This window comes from Cynoglossus semilaevis, chromosome 13, assembly GCF_000523025.1.
Source record: "Cynoglossus semilaevis isolate Cse_v1.0 chromosome 13, Cse_v1.0, whole genome shotgun sequence".
In the NCBI taxonomy this organism is placed as follows: domain Eukaryota; kingdom Metazoa; phylum Chordata; class Actinopteri; order Pleuronectiformes; family Cynoglossidae; genus Cynoglossus; species Cynoglossus semilaevis.
The window spans coordinates 2,828,691-2,842,030 of NC_024319.1; positions in this window are offsets into that span (position 1 = coordinate 2,828,691).

The following is a 13,340-nucleotide window of genomic DNA, read 5'->3' on the forward strand; positions in this document are numbered from 1 at the left end:
ACTCCTCTAACACAATCCAGTCATCTCTCCTCCTCCTTTCATTGCACAGTGTTGACTCCACATGAGACATCACTAAAAAAGAATATTAACTTTATGGAGGCAACTAAAGGTAACGCTCTCTGTGTTAATGGGGTAATTACGTTCACCCGGGGCATCAATTACAGGGCTATTCTTAGCGCTCTGGTGTCCAGGAAAAAATGACAAAGTGTAAATATAAAATATATATATATATATTTACATAATTCTTCTAAACATTAAATGCACCTTTAAAGTCTCTTTTTTTTAAAACATTTTTATGCTCTGGCTGCACCTGCTTACAGCACGACCAAAGTGCAGTGGTTCCCAAACAGAGGTGCGTGGACCCTAAGGTGTCCATAAACCATAGTAATAGTCATGCCCATAACATTTGGGCCACAGAAAAACTGTTATATCTGTGAAGCACGAAGTGACACATCAGTTCAGTGTCAGCACGAAGAACTGCCCCTGCTGGTGAGCCGAGGTTTTACAGCCAGCTGTCAACCTAGCAACCACGGGGAAGATTTCTGTTTTACGATGACATCGATGACATTTTAATTTATAGAAGAATGAAGAATGGTGTGAATGATTGACAGCCCTACAGTCTAGACCTGGGGAACTGTAGACAATTGGAAATCATGACACCGATTTGTCTGGTCGTCTGTCATTGGCCGCAGCTTGACAGTCAGCTGTCGGACGGCGTATGGATTTGCAGGTGATTAGTCACAGAACTCAGGTGTAACCGTAGATGACGACCGTCTGCTGTAACAGCGCGGCTGCGTTTGGTGTTGATTCACTGCTTCATCGTCATCACATTCTGTCATGTTGTGAGTCTGGGCTGTAGAAACACGTGAGTCACACCATGACTGTTTCCCTGCACCCTCGCCTGAGGGGAGGGTGGGGGGTTGGAGGGCGGTAGAGTCATGCCTCAACAGCAGAGTGTGGCATCACACATTATAAGCCACGATGACTGGAATGTTGTGATGAAAACCATACAGTGGTGGCCAGCTCACTGATGAGTGTCTGGGTACAGGAGACCTGACCTCCCCTGACCCCCCCGATCTCCCCTGACCCTCCCCACGCCCCCTCACCACCACCCTCACCCTACCTGTGGGTTCAGATGTTTTCTTTTTTTATTTTTTTTTAATTGCATCAGAGTTGCTCAACTCTATTGTCTGATTGCTCAACTTGCCATTCAGAAGGAGGCGCTGTTTCTGATCCAGACACAGGCTGTTCTGGTGAACCTGGAACATTACAGTCTGACTTTGTTGATCAACATAATTACATCGGACCCTCTTCCTGACGCAACCCCTCAACAATTTATCCAGGCGCAGGTCTGACACCTGGTGGAGAGTGACTGTAACCCTCTGTATGACTTGGGTCATAAACTGGGAGGAACATGACGTCAGAACCGCGACGAGGCTAATGTGTAAAGATGTAGTAATCCGACAGCAGCCGTCTGACCATCTGTGACGTCAGGTCTGACCCAGGTACAGACACACCACTGTCTTCAGACCAGGTAACTGTTCCAGGCCTGAACAGCCCCATGGGGGGTGGGGTGGGGGCAGTTAGCAACATCACAGTTTGTTTCAGTGTTGGCTTTCTCTGAAATATCTGTCGAGGAATCGTCAAATATTTTCATTTTATTTACTTCTAAATCTAGTTGAAAGTTTGTTAAACCCTGTTGATGCACAGCTTCATTGGGCTTCAGCATTTTTTGTCTTCTTTACCGTAGGGTCTTGAACAGGGGTGTCAAACATACGGCCCGTGGGTCAAAATTGGCCCGCTAGAATGCTCAATCCGGCCCACTTTGAGTTTTAAAAATAAAATAAAATACACAAACACTATTTTTTGTAAAATTAATATTTCATTAAATTTGAATAAATAATTATAATCCATGTTAATTAACTTATCTTGTTCACGTTAGCATGAAAACAAAGAGGAAAAACATCTGGAAAGACCTGTTGTAATTAGTATAATGAGTTGCAGCCACCCCCCCTCGACCCCAGAGCTGCAGTGGTTGTGTCTACATATGGCTAGTAACCTTGGTTTACTGCGTTACCAACCACAGTAGTGTTAATTACTTCCCAAACACATAATAGCCGTGGCTACAACATCTGCAAAAAACATGACCAGACTGTGACATCATAATGGAGGAAGTGTAGTCACGGGAAACGGTGAAAACGCAAAGTAGGGGGCGCACATTGTTTTATTCAAATTGTTTTGTCAAGGTCGCTCAACCGACGGATGGGCCGCGAGAACCGGACGTGTTAGCGCGGAGGCAGCGCCGTGTGTTATCTTGTCTCCGACAAACACGGAGTTGTTTATTTGAGGAGCAGCTGTGAGTGAAAGCGTTCCCTGTGAAAGTAAACACAGTTAAAAATGTGCGCTCTGCATGATGAAACTAGCAAGTAATCAGGAATGTGACTCCTGATCCAGGATGTTTTACAACCCCACGCACTCGTCCTACCACCGATTGTCTCTCTCTCTCTCTCTTTCTCTTTTTTTTTACACACACACACACTATCACTTCATGGCTCTGTTAAGGAGACAAATGTCTCCGCGGCGGAGACAGGCTGAGACAGGCCGGGTTGCGTCGACTAAGGTGTGGATTCATGTCAGTCACTACGACGTCGTCGTAAACTGAACCGTGTACAACGGCTGTGTATCAAAATACACATGTACCAGTGGTACCATCGTGGCACCGATACCGAACGCCCCCCCCGACTCTCCCTCCATGACACCGACCGGGACCAGCTTCTGTCCTAACTCCGTCTTCCTCCTTCCACCTTCCCTGGTGAACCGCCTGTCCTGGCGGGGGCCCATAAATGGCAGAAAGTGTCGTTGGTTTGGTCATAAAAGGATGTCAGCTCGTCTTTGAGAAGATCCCAGTCGTTTAAGGCAGAGGGGAAGGTCACGGAATCCACAGCAACAATGACTTGGCTCAGAGAGTGAGGAGGAAAAAAAAAAGACAGCGATGAAGAGGGCAGTGGTCACCGTAGGCTAACGTCGTCCGTGGTCACAGAAAGATGTTATGGACCTTTATGAACACTAGGGGTCTAAGAAAGTATCAATAGACTGGAATACCGCGATATTTTGTTTTGTGATACTGTTTTAAAGTTGACAGTCATATATTTATGGTGTTGGTTCATTTTTTGCGTTGCATTTAAACCTCTGACCACTAGTTGATTGTACACCGACTGCACGTGTTTGCAAGTATTTGAGACTTTGTTTTTCATTTGTTTATTTTTTACAGTGTTAGCCTTAACGATGTTAAGATGGAGCAGCATTGAGTCTTTTCTACGATGATACTTTGGCTACAGTTAAATCCTTTAAAGAACTCAATATATCGCCATGCTGATGGTATCGCAGTATATTGCAATATATCGTATCGTTGTCTCTGTAACGGATTCTTTTACCAAAGTTGTTCTTTTCACTGACCTTCAGTCAGGGTTGGTTTGATCCAGGTGAAAGTTTGATTTAGTTGGAGCTCAGACAAAACAAGGAAGAGCGACCAGTGATGTCACAGCAAGTCAGTGACTCCACGACACCTTTGAAATCTCCAGTAAAATTAGCTACAATTTATAAAACAGGCAAAAACAGGAAGTATAAAATTTAAACTTTATACGTATAAGAATTCCTGTTAAATCTGTTAAGTAATGATTTAATGAATTTCAGTTCAATGTTTTGTGTTTTCCTCTCTTTATCTCTGAAGATCAGAGAGGAAACGCCACAAAGGTCGTCCCCGTCTTCACCTCCGCTGAGGTTCGTCATCCGCTTGTGATTATGTCACTGCCTCGATCCGTCTGAACGTTCAACTTCAAAGAGAACCACACCCTGTTACAGCAGTGAACATTTGATCGTTGGGTAACACAGGGGCCGGACATTGAGCAAGGCACATCAGAGGGTCAGTGACACAAGTAACATGACTACGTTACGGAAATATTTGCCCCCACCCCCAACTCCAACTCCTCCTCTACACTTAGACTATCGAAGAAAGAATTACAGGAAGTTTGTTCTATAGAGTGAGACAAGCAGCGTTCTAGCGCCTTGTAGTGGTCATCCTTGGTCCATGGAACTTTTGAATCTAGACTTTTGTGGTGAAGGATTTTGACGTGATGCAGCTTTCTTTATCTCTATGTTATTTTGAAGTAAAGGCTCTCAACCACTGGTCCCTGGACCACTAGTCGGCCGTGAGTCGTGTGGTGTCGGACCAAAAGAATGAATAGCATTTTATTTGCATTCCTTTTACTACGCTGGAGGATGTTTTATATTGAAATACGACCAGAACCTCTCAGGACACGAGTCCGGAGTCTTGTCAAAATAAAAGCCTTTGGAACACTTTAAAAAAAAACGACTTTAATCCTAACATTTAAATATTAACTAAATAAACATCACAGATTTACAGTGATAATTTAATGAGGTGTTGGATAAAGGTGTTCCTTCTACCTTCAGTCATTCTCCCATGGTTCCTGGAGCCAGGAAGACGGTTTCAAAGACCAGAGGAACAGGGTAACAGCAGAGTGAGGTCAGAGGAGAGGGGTGATGGGAATTGTGGGTAAAAGATTGAAGGTGATAGGCAGCTCAGCTGGGGAAGCCACATAACTCAACCGTGCTATCAGCGTTTACCGAAGCACCTGTTTTCACGTTTGTCTCTCCACTTAACAACCGCAGCTGGGACTCTGCATTTTGTCGCCGATAATGAATGGAGTTTTGCATGGCTGCGTGATGAAGAGATTCCAGCCGGTGACGGCGGGAGATAAGGACTGATGGATTATAGGCCTCTGCTGGCAAAGTCAAGAAAGTAGCTATAGGATTTCTGAACTTGCAGCTGTCTCTGTGACCCGAGTGGACATCAGATAAGTCCTCTCAGATGTAGCGTGTCCCACCAGGACCGCGGCGTGATGATGCCAGAGCCAATCAATTTTAGGGAAAAAAAAAACAACAAGCTGTTGTTAAGAATAAACTTCTGATTTTCGATGTTTGCTCTAAATACTCGAACGTTGGTAACGTACCGTAACACAGACGTAGAACGGAAAGTCGAAACAGTTCTGATTGGCTCAGGCATTTAATGGGACCTGGAGCAGACAGTATGAATCAGTACAAGGGAAATTGAAGTAAACGTTCATGCTAGCACTGCTAGCGACTAGTGTGGATAGCAGCTAACAGTGTTTTCCTCCCAGCTCAGACAGATGGCCTGACCTTGTGATGTCTGAAGACTCATCCTGTTCTCATCCTGTTCTCATCCTGTTCTTTTGTATTTGAAAACAATCAGATTAAGAATTAGAATTTAAAAAAAAAACAAAAAAACAAGACAAAGTGCAGTTTTTGTTTACTGTCGTGTCGGGAAAATGGCCGGTTTCTAAACTGATGTCCCTGCAAAGATGACAAACATTATCCAGAATATTACGTGTTAAAATATATTCTAGTGTGTTGGAGTATGGATGGTAAATTTCCCATCATGCTTTGTGGAAATGGCTGATGGCCGAGTTTTTTAAGCTCATGTAAAATATACAGCCGTAAAGTATGTAATAAATGAGCACTTTGAGTCAAGTTAGTCGAGTAATGGCATCTGCGTACTGCAGTAGTCGGTCAGTACACAACAACAGTAAATACCTGCAGTACTCAAGCAGGGTTTGGTAGTAGACGTTGATCATTGGATGTCTTACTGATTTGATGAATTTATATAGACATAGGTTCGAATCCCACAAGGGGGCGTAACCAGGCGTCAAAAATATAATCATTAATTGTTGTTGTTGTTGGTGTTACCAAAATACATACAAGTACTGAGTAAATCAACAGATGGAAAAAAAAATCAGACAACCAGAGAGCAAAGGTCAGAGGTCACTCAGTCGGCCACACGTTGTTCTTTTCCTTGATATAATTTTTTTGGAATAACAAGGGTTTGTAAATATGAGCAGTAATCACTCCTGACAGGAAGTGTCCACAGAGAGACCAAAACAGAGTGTGTGTTTGTGTGTGTGTTTGTGTGTGTACAGCTGTTCTTCTTGCACAAGTCAGCCATTGTCCCCCAGTGAGGCGGCCATGTTTGTTTTGTGTTTGATCTCTCTGCCCCCCCCCCCGACCCTCCCGGCTCTGTGTATTTATTTATGTGTGAATGTGTGTATGGGTAACACTGAAGGTGGCTGCGTCCTCGTGCACACGGCTGCAGGTGTGTGTGTGTGTGTCTGCGGTGCTGCAGCGTTGACCTTGTGTGTGTGTGTGTGTGTGTGTGTATGTAAGTGTGTGTGTGTGTGTGTGTTCAGGCACAATACGCCTCTTCTTCTTCGTCTCTCTGTGTCGTCCTCGCGATGTCTCTGTTTGGGGTGACGGTCGGTGACAGAGTGGCTGGATTTACTGATTGGTTATAGACACTCTGGTCTGCAGAGAGGGGGCGCTGTCGCTCCTGAATAGGTCCATCTGTCACAGTCAGTGACAACGGAGAAGTGGTGTAGGGAGATACAGAGATTATACATTTTGTTTGTTTGTTTGTTTTTTTATCATGTCATACTGAGAGTTTTCAACCACTGGCTCGTGGTCCCCTGGTGATCCGTGATGGCCTTGTCGTACAGACCTGGTGATAGAAATAATACAGATGCAGGTCGACCTGGACTGAAGCCAACAGTTGGGACTCGTATTCAACTTTTTAACTGTCTCTGTTGAACGTCTTGCACTTTTCATCCCAGCTCTGTTTCTAGCTGCGGAGGCTGCTGCTGCTGCTGCTGCTGCTAGCTGCTGCTAGCTGCTGCTGCTACAACCGCCTCGTACAAATTTCTTGCATGTTTTGGAATGTGCTTTGATTGGACGTCTGATTTGTCGGATGGTTTTAATCCCGTGAAGTCACCACCACGTGTCAACGCTCACTTAGCGTCCCCATTAAAGTGCCGTCACTGCTGACCCAGATGAACCAAGACCAGAACCTCGCTGCCAAGTGGCCTATGGTCCAGGGGAAAGAGAGCTGTGTTTACATGTTGTCATGGAGATGTGCCTGAGAGAGAAGGGGAAAAGGCTGCGTATACTGGAAATGACTTCTGAGATATTAATTCCAGTCGTTTCACATTTGGCAGCTTCGCTTGTTTTTCTTAGTCAGTGTTTTTTTTTTTTTTCCCTCGTCATTGAACCCTGATTTTAGGGTCACAGTCAAAGAGAAAGAGAGGTGGGGATTCTGGTTTGTAGTGGTCCGCGGGGTGAATGTTGTCTCTTCATGATCGAGAACACGGCTGTCGAACTCAACTGGACAAACGGCCAGAATATAAAACACATTAACAGTTAGCTGACGATGACATAACCAGAAAGTTTGTGTTTGACAGACTCCAGACTGCAACCAAAATAACAAATTATATTTAGTTAAATATACAAAATAATATAAAATAAACATTTTAAAAATTGAATGAACCTCCGTGGTTATAGATGGGATTTACCATTTGAGTTTCATTTTAAGACAACCATTAGCTAAGGTGAGCTCTGGTGGGCCACTTAAAATGATGAGGAGGGCCGGGTTTGGCCCACGGGCCTTGAGTTTGACATATGTAGAAAATTCATCCTTTTTATGGCCCACGGGCCTTGAGTTTGACATATAAATATAGAAAATTCATCCTTTTTGGTCTTATACCAGTTTTGGTCTCGCTTCTTTCAACACTTTTGGAAACAGTTTTTTTGATGTTCCCAGTCCTTGAGGAACATGCCCAATATTTATAAGTCTGTGGGTTTTGGGGAACTCTGGGCTCTAACCTCCGTCTCAGGAAAGCTAACTCCGCAGCCAAGAGCCACCAGACTAAACGGGTTGTGAATAATAGCCACCTGTTGCGGGTGTGCACAACAAACGTGTGTGCGGTTCAGACTGCTGAGTGTGCAGTTTGGTGAATCAGAAGCCTAATCTTTGGTCTCCGTGCGCTGACTCAGCACATGTCACTACCTGTATGAGCTCTTCTTACTGTTGGCCTGTACACCAACCACGTCAAGACCATGTCCAGTGGAAGGACAGACGATAAGGCAGCACCGTGTGTTAGCCACAAATTAGCCGTAAAATTTAAAAACACGTACTGTTTATGTGGTTTAGGTGTGGTCAACATGAGGCTCGTTCAGGTTTGTGTGTGTGTTTACAGGTTCATCATTCATTTTTACTTTCACTTCCACCTGCGATCTCTGCAAACAATGATATCGTAGGAGCTGCACAGACGTGATAAACAGATCTTGTTTTGTTGAACAAAGTCACAGGAGAACAGAGGGAAAAACAGTTGTTGTGTTGTGAAGCGATGTCTCTGTCGGAACATGACGTTGTGCGAGTGAAAGCACCTGCCGTTATCTTGGGTTTTTCTTTTTTTTTTGGTTGCGATGCCACCGATAAGATGTAAAAAAAAAAACATCTCGTTCACACAATGCGCAGGTTGACGTTCCCTCAGGCAGGTGTCAGGATGGGACTGGACCAAACAGTGTCAGATTTCAAAGGCCTGTGGTGTTCTCTGTACCACGGGGCCGAGGACGACGGGAGGATGTGAAAATGTCAGGACAGTGACTGAGATAACCATTTATGGTCGTCCGTTCTCGGAGGCTCTGGAGCACGGGTTCCTGGGATTAACGACTGGGTTTCTTCTGAGACCAATAATAGACACGCTGTCTGTTCAAAAACACAATCTTCATTTCGGCCTCGTATCGTATATTATTTATCATTTATTTGTGCTGAATCCCCCGTCCTGTCGTGCCACCTCAGAGTTAGCGGCAGTTCAGCCCGCAGTCTGTCAGACGTGTTCAGACTCGCCTTCAACATTGGCTTTGTCTTTTCACACTCTCCGTCTTTTTGTCCCCCTGCCATCGAAACGTCCACCGGCAGCTACGTACCAGCAGGAGGAGGAAAGACAGAACGAAGACAGGCTTTTTTTTTTTTTTTTTTTTTTTTTACATTCTCCAGGCAGTGGCTCTCCACTGGCACACAGGAGTCGACTGCATATTTTCTCCAATGCAAACCAGATGTGAAGCAGTGAAGTATGGCAGCACTTTTGTCTTCAAAGGCAGACAAATGTAGGCCAAAAATGTAGTCTTTGGCCGTGCGCACCGTGCGATATAAAAATACATTCAGTTTCATACCTCGCTTTCAAACTTTCCCTCGCGGCGGTTGGAGCAGCGCAGCACTGTATGATTTAGAGTAATTGCGATGTTATTGTTTGGTGTCGGCGGAACACTGTGATTGAGGACTGCGATGTCTTGCGGACGGGACGCAGGAGATGCGACAATTGCATTTTCAGCTGTGCTTCTCTTCAAAACGTTCCATGCGTCCTTGCCATTACGTCTTCCAGGCCTCAGTCTGCCAAGTAAGTGTCAGGTTCTAGTTTTGTTTTGTTTTTTAAGGTATATGAACTGTAACGGATCACGTGCTTTTGTTTATCAATTTTGGTACAAAGTCATCCGTTAGAAATCCTTTTCAGATTGGATTCTCCGAGGTCTCTCATACCTTAATCTTCACAGCCGCGCCGTGAACAACAGAACATATTCCAGGCTAATATTTAAAGTCATCAAGTCATATCCCCACACCGGCGCAGTCATTAAAAGTTGCCAAGTTGTGACAAATTACAAAGGTCGTGGCGACATTTGCTCCTGCAGGCGGTAATTTCCCTCCTGGAGGTTTAAGACGTTGGCTTTGATTTGCGTCCTCCGCCGCCTCCCACTCCACACCAGCTGGTGTTTAAATGCTCAGGGACAATAACAGGTTAGAGTTCCAGTGTCTGGTCCTGGGCTGGCCCCGGCTCCCACAGAAGTGCGGTCTCAGGTGCCTCCCTCCCAGAGAGAGAGAGACAACACAGCTACCTTTGCTGCGCTCCACCCTGAAGCTTCTCCAGAAAGATGGTCCTTGGTCACCAAGGTCAGTCGTTCAGGAGGTTCAGAAGTCGGAACATGGACTGGCTTGGTGTTCTTGAAGATATTTCATCTTCAAGAGGCTTAACTCATGGAAAAAGAAATTGTATTTAGCGCCTCCAAATGGCTGAAAACCTGGAGAGCGTATCCCTTCTTCAGGGTTCCCCACAGTGGTGGTCAAGATGATGATTATTGTTACACTGAAGGTCCTTCTCCTTTTTTTCCCCCCTTGTTTTTGTTGTCAAAATTAAAATATCATATAAATATATAAACTCATTTCCAAGGATTTCTCGCCGCTGCTACAATTAAACAATTGCCCCGAGTGGAGAATTCAGTCATTTCTCTCGAGCCCACGCTTTCCCACAGGAATAAATTCAGTCACAGCTTTGGTATTTGGAAACATTATCAACCCAGAGTGCGGCTGTTAATCATTGGATCCTGGAAAGAAAAGAAAAAAGTTCGACATTTGCTCGGAAGCTAGTTTTTACAGCCGTACATCCAGAGCCCCGTAGGAGCTGACACTGAGAACGGTCTCCGCGTGAGTTTCAAGTAATGGGTTTCAATGGGTCAGTAATATCCACATGCAGTCCCATCGTTTCACCATCACAGCAGGGGGGGCAGTGCAGTGACATCACAGGCCTCTCTGTGAGAGCACAGAGGAGGAAAAAACAATCAAACAAAAAACAAAACATAAACACAACTTAATGTAACACTAACGACATTCACAGAGATATTCTTTTTTTTTACTATTTATTTGATTTACTGAGAAAAAAACATGAGCTTGAGAAAACTCACTTTTTTTTCGAAAGTACACAATATTTTTTTTTTACTATTTATTTGATTTACTGAGGAAAAAAAACGAGCTTGAAGAAAACTCACTTTTTTTTTCCGAAAGTACACAATATTTCTTTGTAAACCTTTATTATCACTGACTGGATGTGAAAAAGAAAATTGAACAATATGAGGGATGTTAAAACAAACCGAAAGGTCATCAAGGTCAAGGTCTTTTATTTTGTGTAAAACAAACCGAAAGGTCATCAAGGTCAGGGTCTTTTATTTTGAAACTGAAAGCTGCTCTTCTACCTCCTCTGTGGACCTTTTCACATTTTAAAGACTTTTATTTTGACAAGACTTCCTGTGTGTCATGTCCAGTTAATGACCTGCTACTGGACTGGGACCCGGTGGTCGAGGACCTTTGCTGTAGTATGTGGTCAAAGGAAGCTAGTTATTCCAGATGAAACCCTCTTTACCACTGAATCCAATAAAAGCCCCTTGTAAAACAGGGCGACTCTCCAAATGCCTCGTGGGGCTTTAATGAGGGTGAAACGATTGTTCAACCAGGAACACCTGGGGTAATTAATTCCAGACACGGGGATGTCACATTTGGTTAAACACGTGGGATGGTGCTGTTAGGGAACGTGCTGTACACTTTCTAACTCCTGACCTACTTTCTGCTGTCTTTGAGAGAATCTGATATCAGGATTGGACAAATGCATTGTGGGAGGGAGGTAAACAGCCGCCTCTTCTTTGGAAACACTAGCTGACATCAGACGCAGCAGCGTTGGCTTCCTGGCTTTGTGAGTCATGAGTCATGCCTCATGCCTCATCTCGCTCCCATACCTGGGAGGTGAAGGTGGTACGCACAGATAACGTTTGGGAATAACAGCGGTCTGCAGTCACCTGGTGTGACCTGACTGTGGCGCTCACTGGAGCTTTCTGATCAAAAATATATCGCAATATATCGCATCGCTGCCCCCGTACTTTCGACAGATTCTCATCAATCCTCAGCTCCATCTCTCAGTCTGTTAATCACGATCTCCAGTCAGACGGACCAGAACTGAACCGTGAGAGTGAACGTTATCTCCAGGACTCATTAGTGAAGTCAGCGTCTCTTGTCAAAGGCTGCAGCTGATGATGGATGAGTCTGGGCCACATGTTTGTCTCCGAGTCTGATGAGGCTCTCGTTGCTCTTTTTTTCTCCCTTTTAAAGTGTCACCCGGGGCTTTTGTGTCTCCCACTGATGTTCTTAATGTTCCATCCCAGATAATTACGTACAGCGCTGTCAAAATACTTCATTCTGGTGTATATATACATTTACAAATACTCCCCTCGTCTACAGAGAACCAGAAGATCATTCTCAACAACTCCAAGTCTCTTCCAGCCATCCTGGGATTGTTCTCTAGCCCCTTCCAATGTTTTTTTTTTTTTTACATTTTCGTTTTCATTAATTGAAAAAGTCTCGTTGCAACTGATTGGTCCACAGGGTGTCACATGTTGATCAGTGTGACGGTGTGAGTGTTCCCACTCATGACGGTCGATGTTGTTTGACAACATCTGTTTGAACTTGTCAAAATCACATTCATGATCACTGTGTGGCAGCGACTGCTGACCACAAACATGCAGTACCTGTTGTCCTGTACGCAGTACTGAGGAGTACATGAGCAGTACTGAGCAGTACATGAGCAGATTACTTGTAAATATGTAAACACCGCATTTAACATTTACATCTGTTTAGACAAAAATAGAGAAAACAAATGTAAAAATGTATTCACATTTGAAATCATTTTCTTTATTACCTCCAAGGACCCTCTAGGGGTCACGGACCACCTTTTGAAGACCTTTGGTTTATAGTGTCCCCCCCCCTAAACCCACACAAACCCTGCACATGCATTTACAAAAACAAATCCATACATTCTCTCTCATGTTCTCTGGCGCCCCCCCAAGGTGATGAATGAAAGTGAAAGCGATTTATTTGTCATCGTGACACAACAAAATATGACCTCAGCATTTAACGACAACCATAGTGAGCAGTGGGCAGCTCAAATGCCCAGGGAGCGGAGTGTGGGGAATCAAACCTGCAACCTTCCGCACCAAACTCTGCTTCATAACCACTTACAATTTTTTCAAAATACTGCACTCATATCTTTTCCACGAGAAAACGCCGTACAGATTTCCTGTAGTTGATGGTAGTTACTGAAAGGAACCTGCTCAAGGGCTCCCTCTACTGTTTCGTCTCATACTAATCAACACCACTAGTCATTTTATCTCATCTTTAATCTCTGTTTCTTTTTCACTTGCTTCCGTTCACGTTGTGTGTTTTCTTTGAGCTGAACTCTGTCGCTCCGACAGGCCAAACTATTTACTAGGTAAATATCGGCGGTGAAAGTCTACACCGCTGTCCCACCGCCAGAACAGGAAACGTGAATGAATTACACCCAACGAGACGCCGCGTCCTCCTCTGTGCCCTCGTTTTCTCCCACCTTCTCTCTCTCTCTCTGATTCACTCGTTTGAATTATTCTCTCTGTCTCTCTCTCTCTCTCTCTCTGATTCACTCATTTGAATTATTCTCTCTGTGTTTCACCCTGGCAGAGGAGTAAAATGGCCGACCGCTTCGACTGCGACAACTGCAAAGAGTCGCTGTACGGCCGCAAGTACATCCAGTCGGACGACAGCCCCTACTGCATCCCCTGTTACC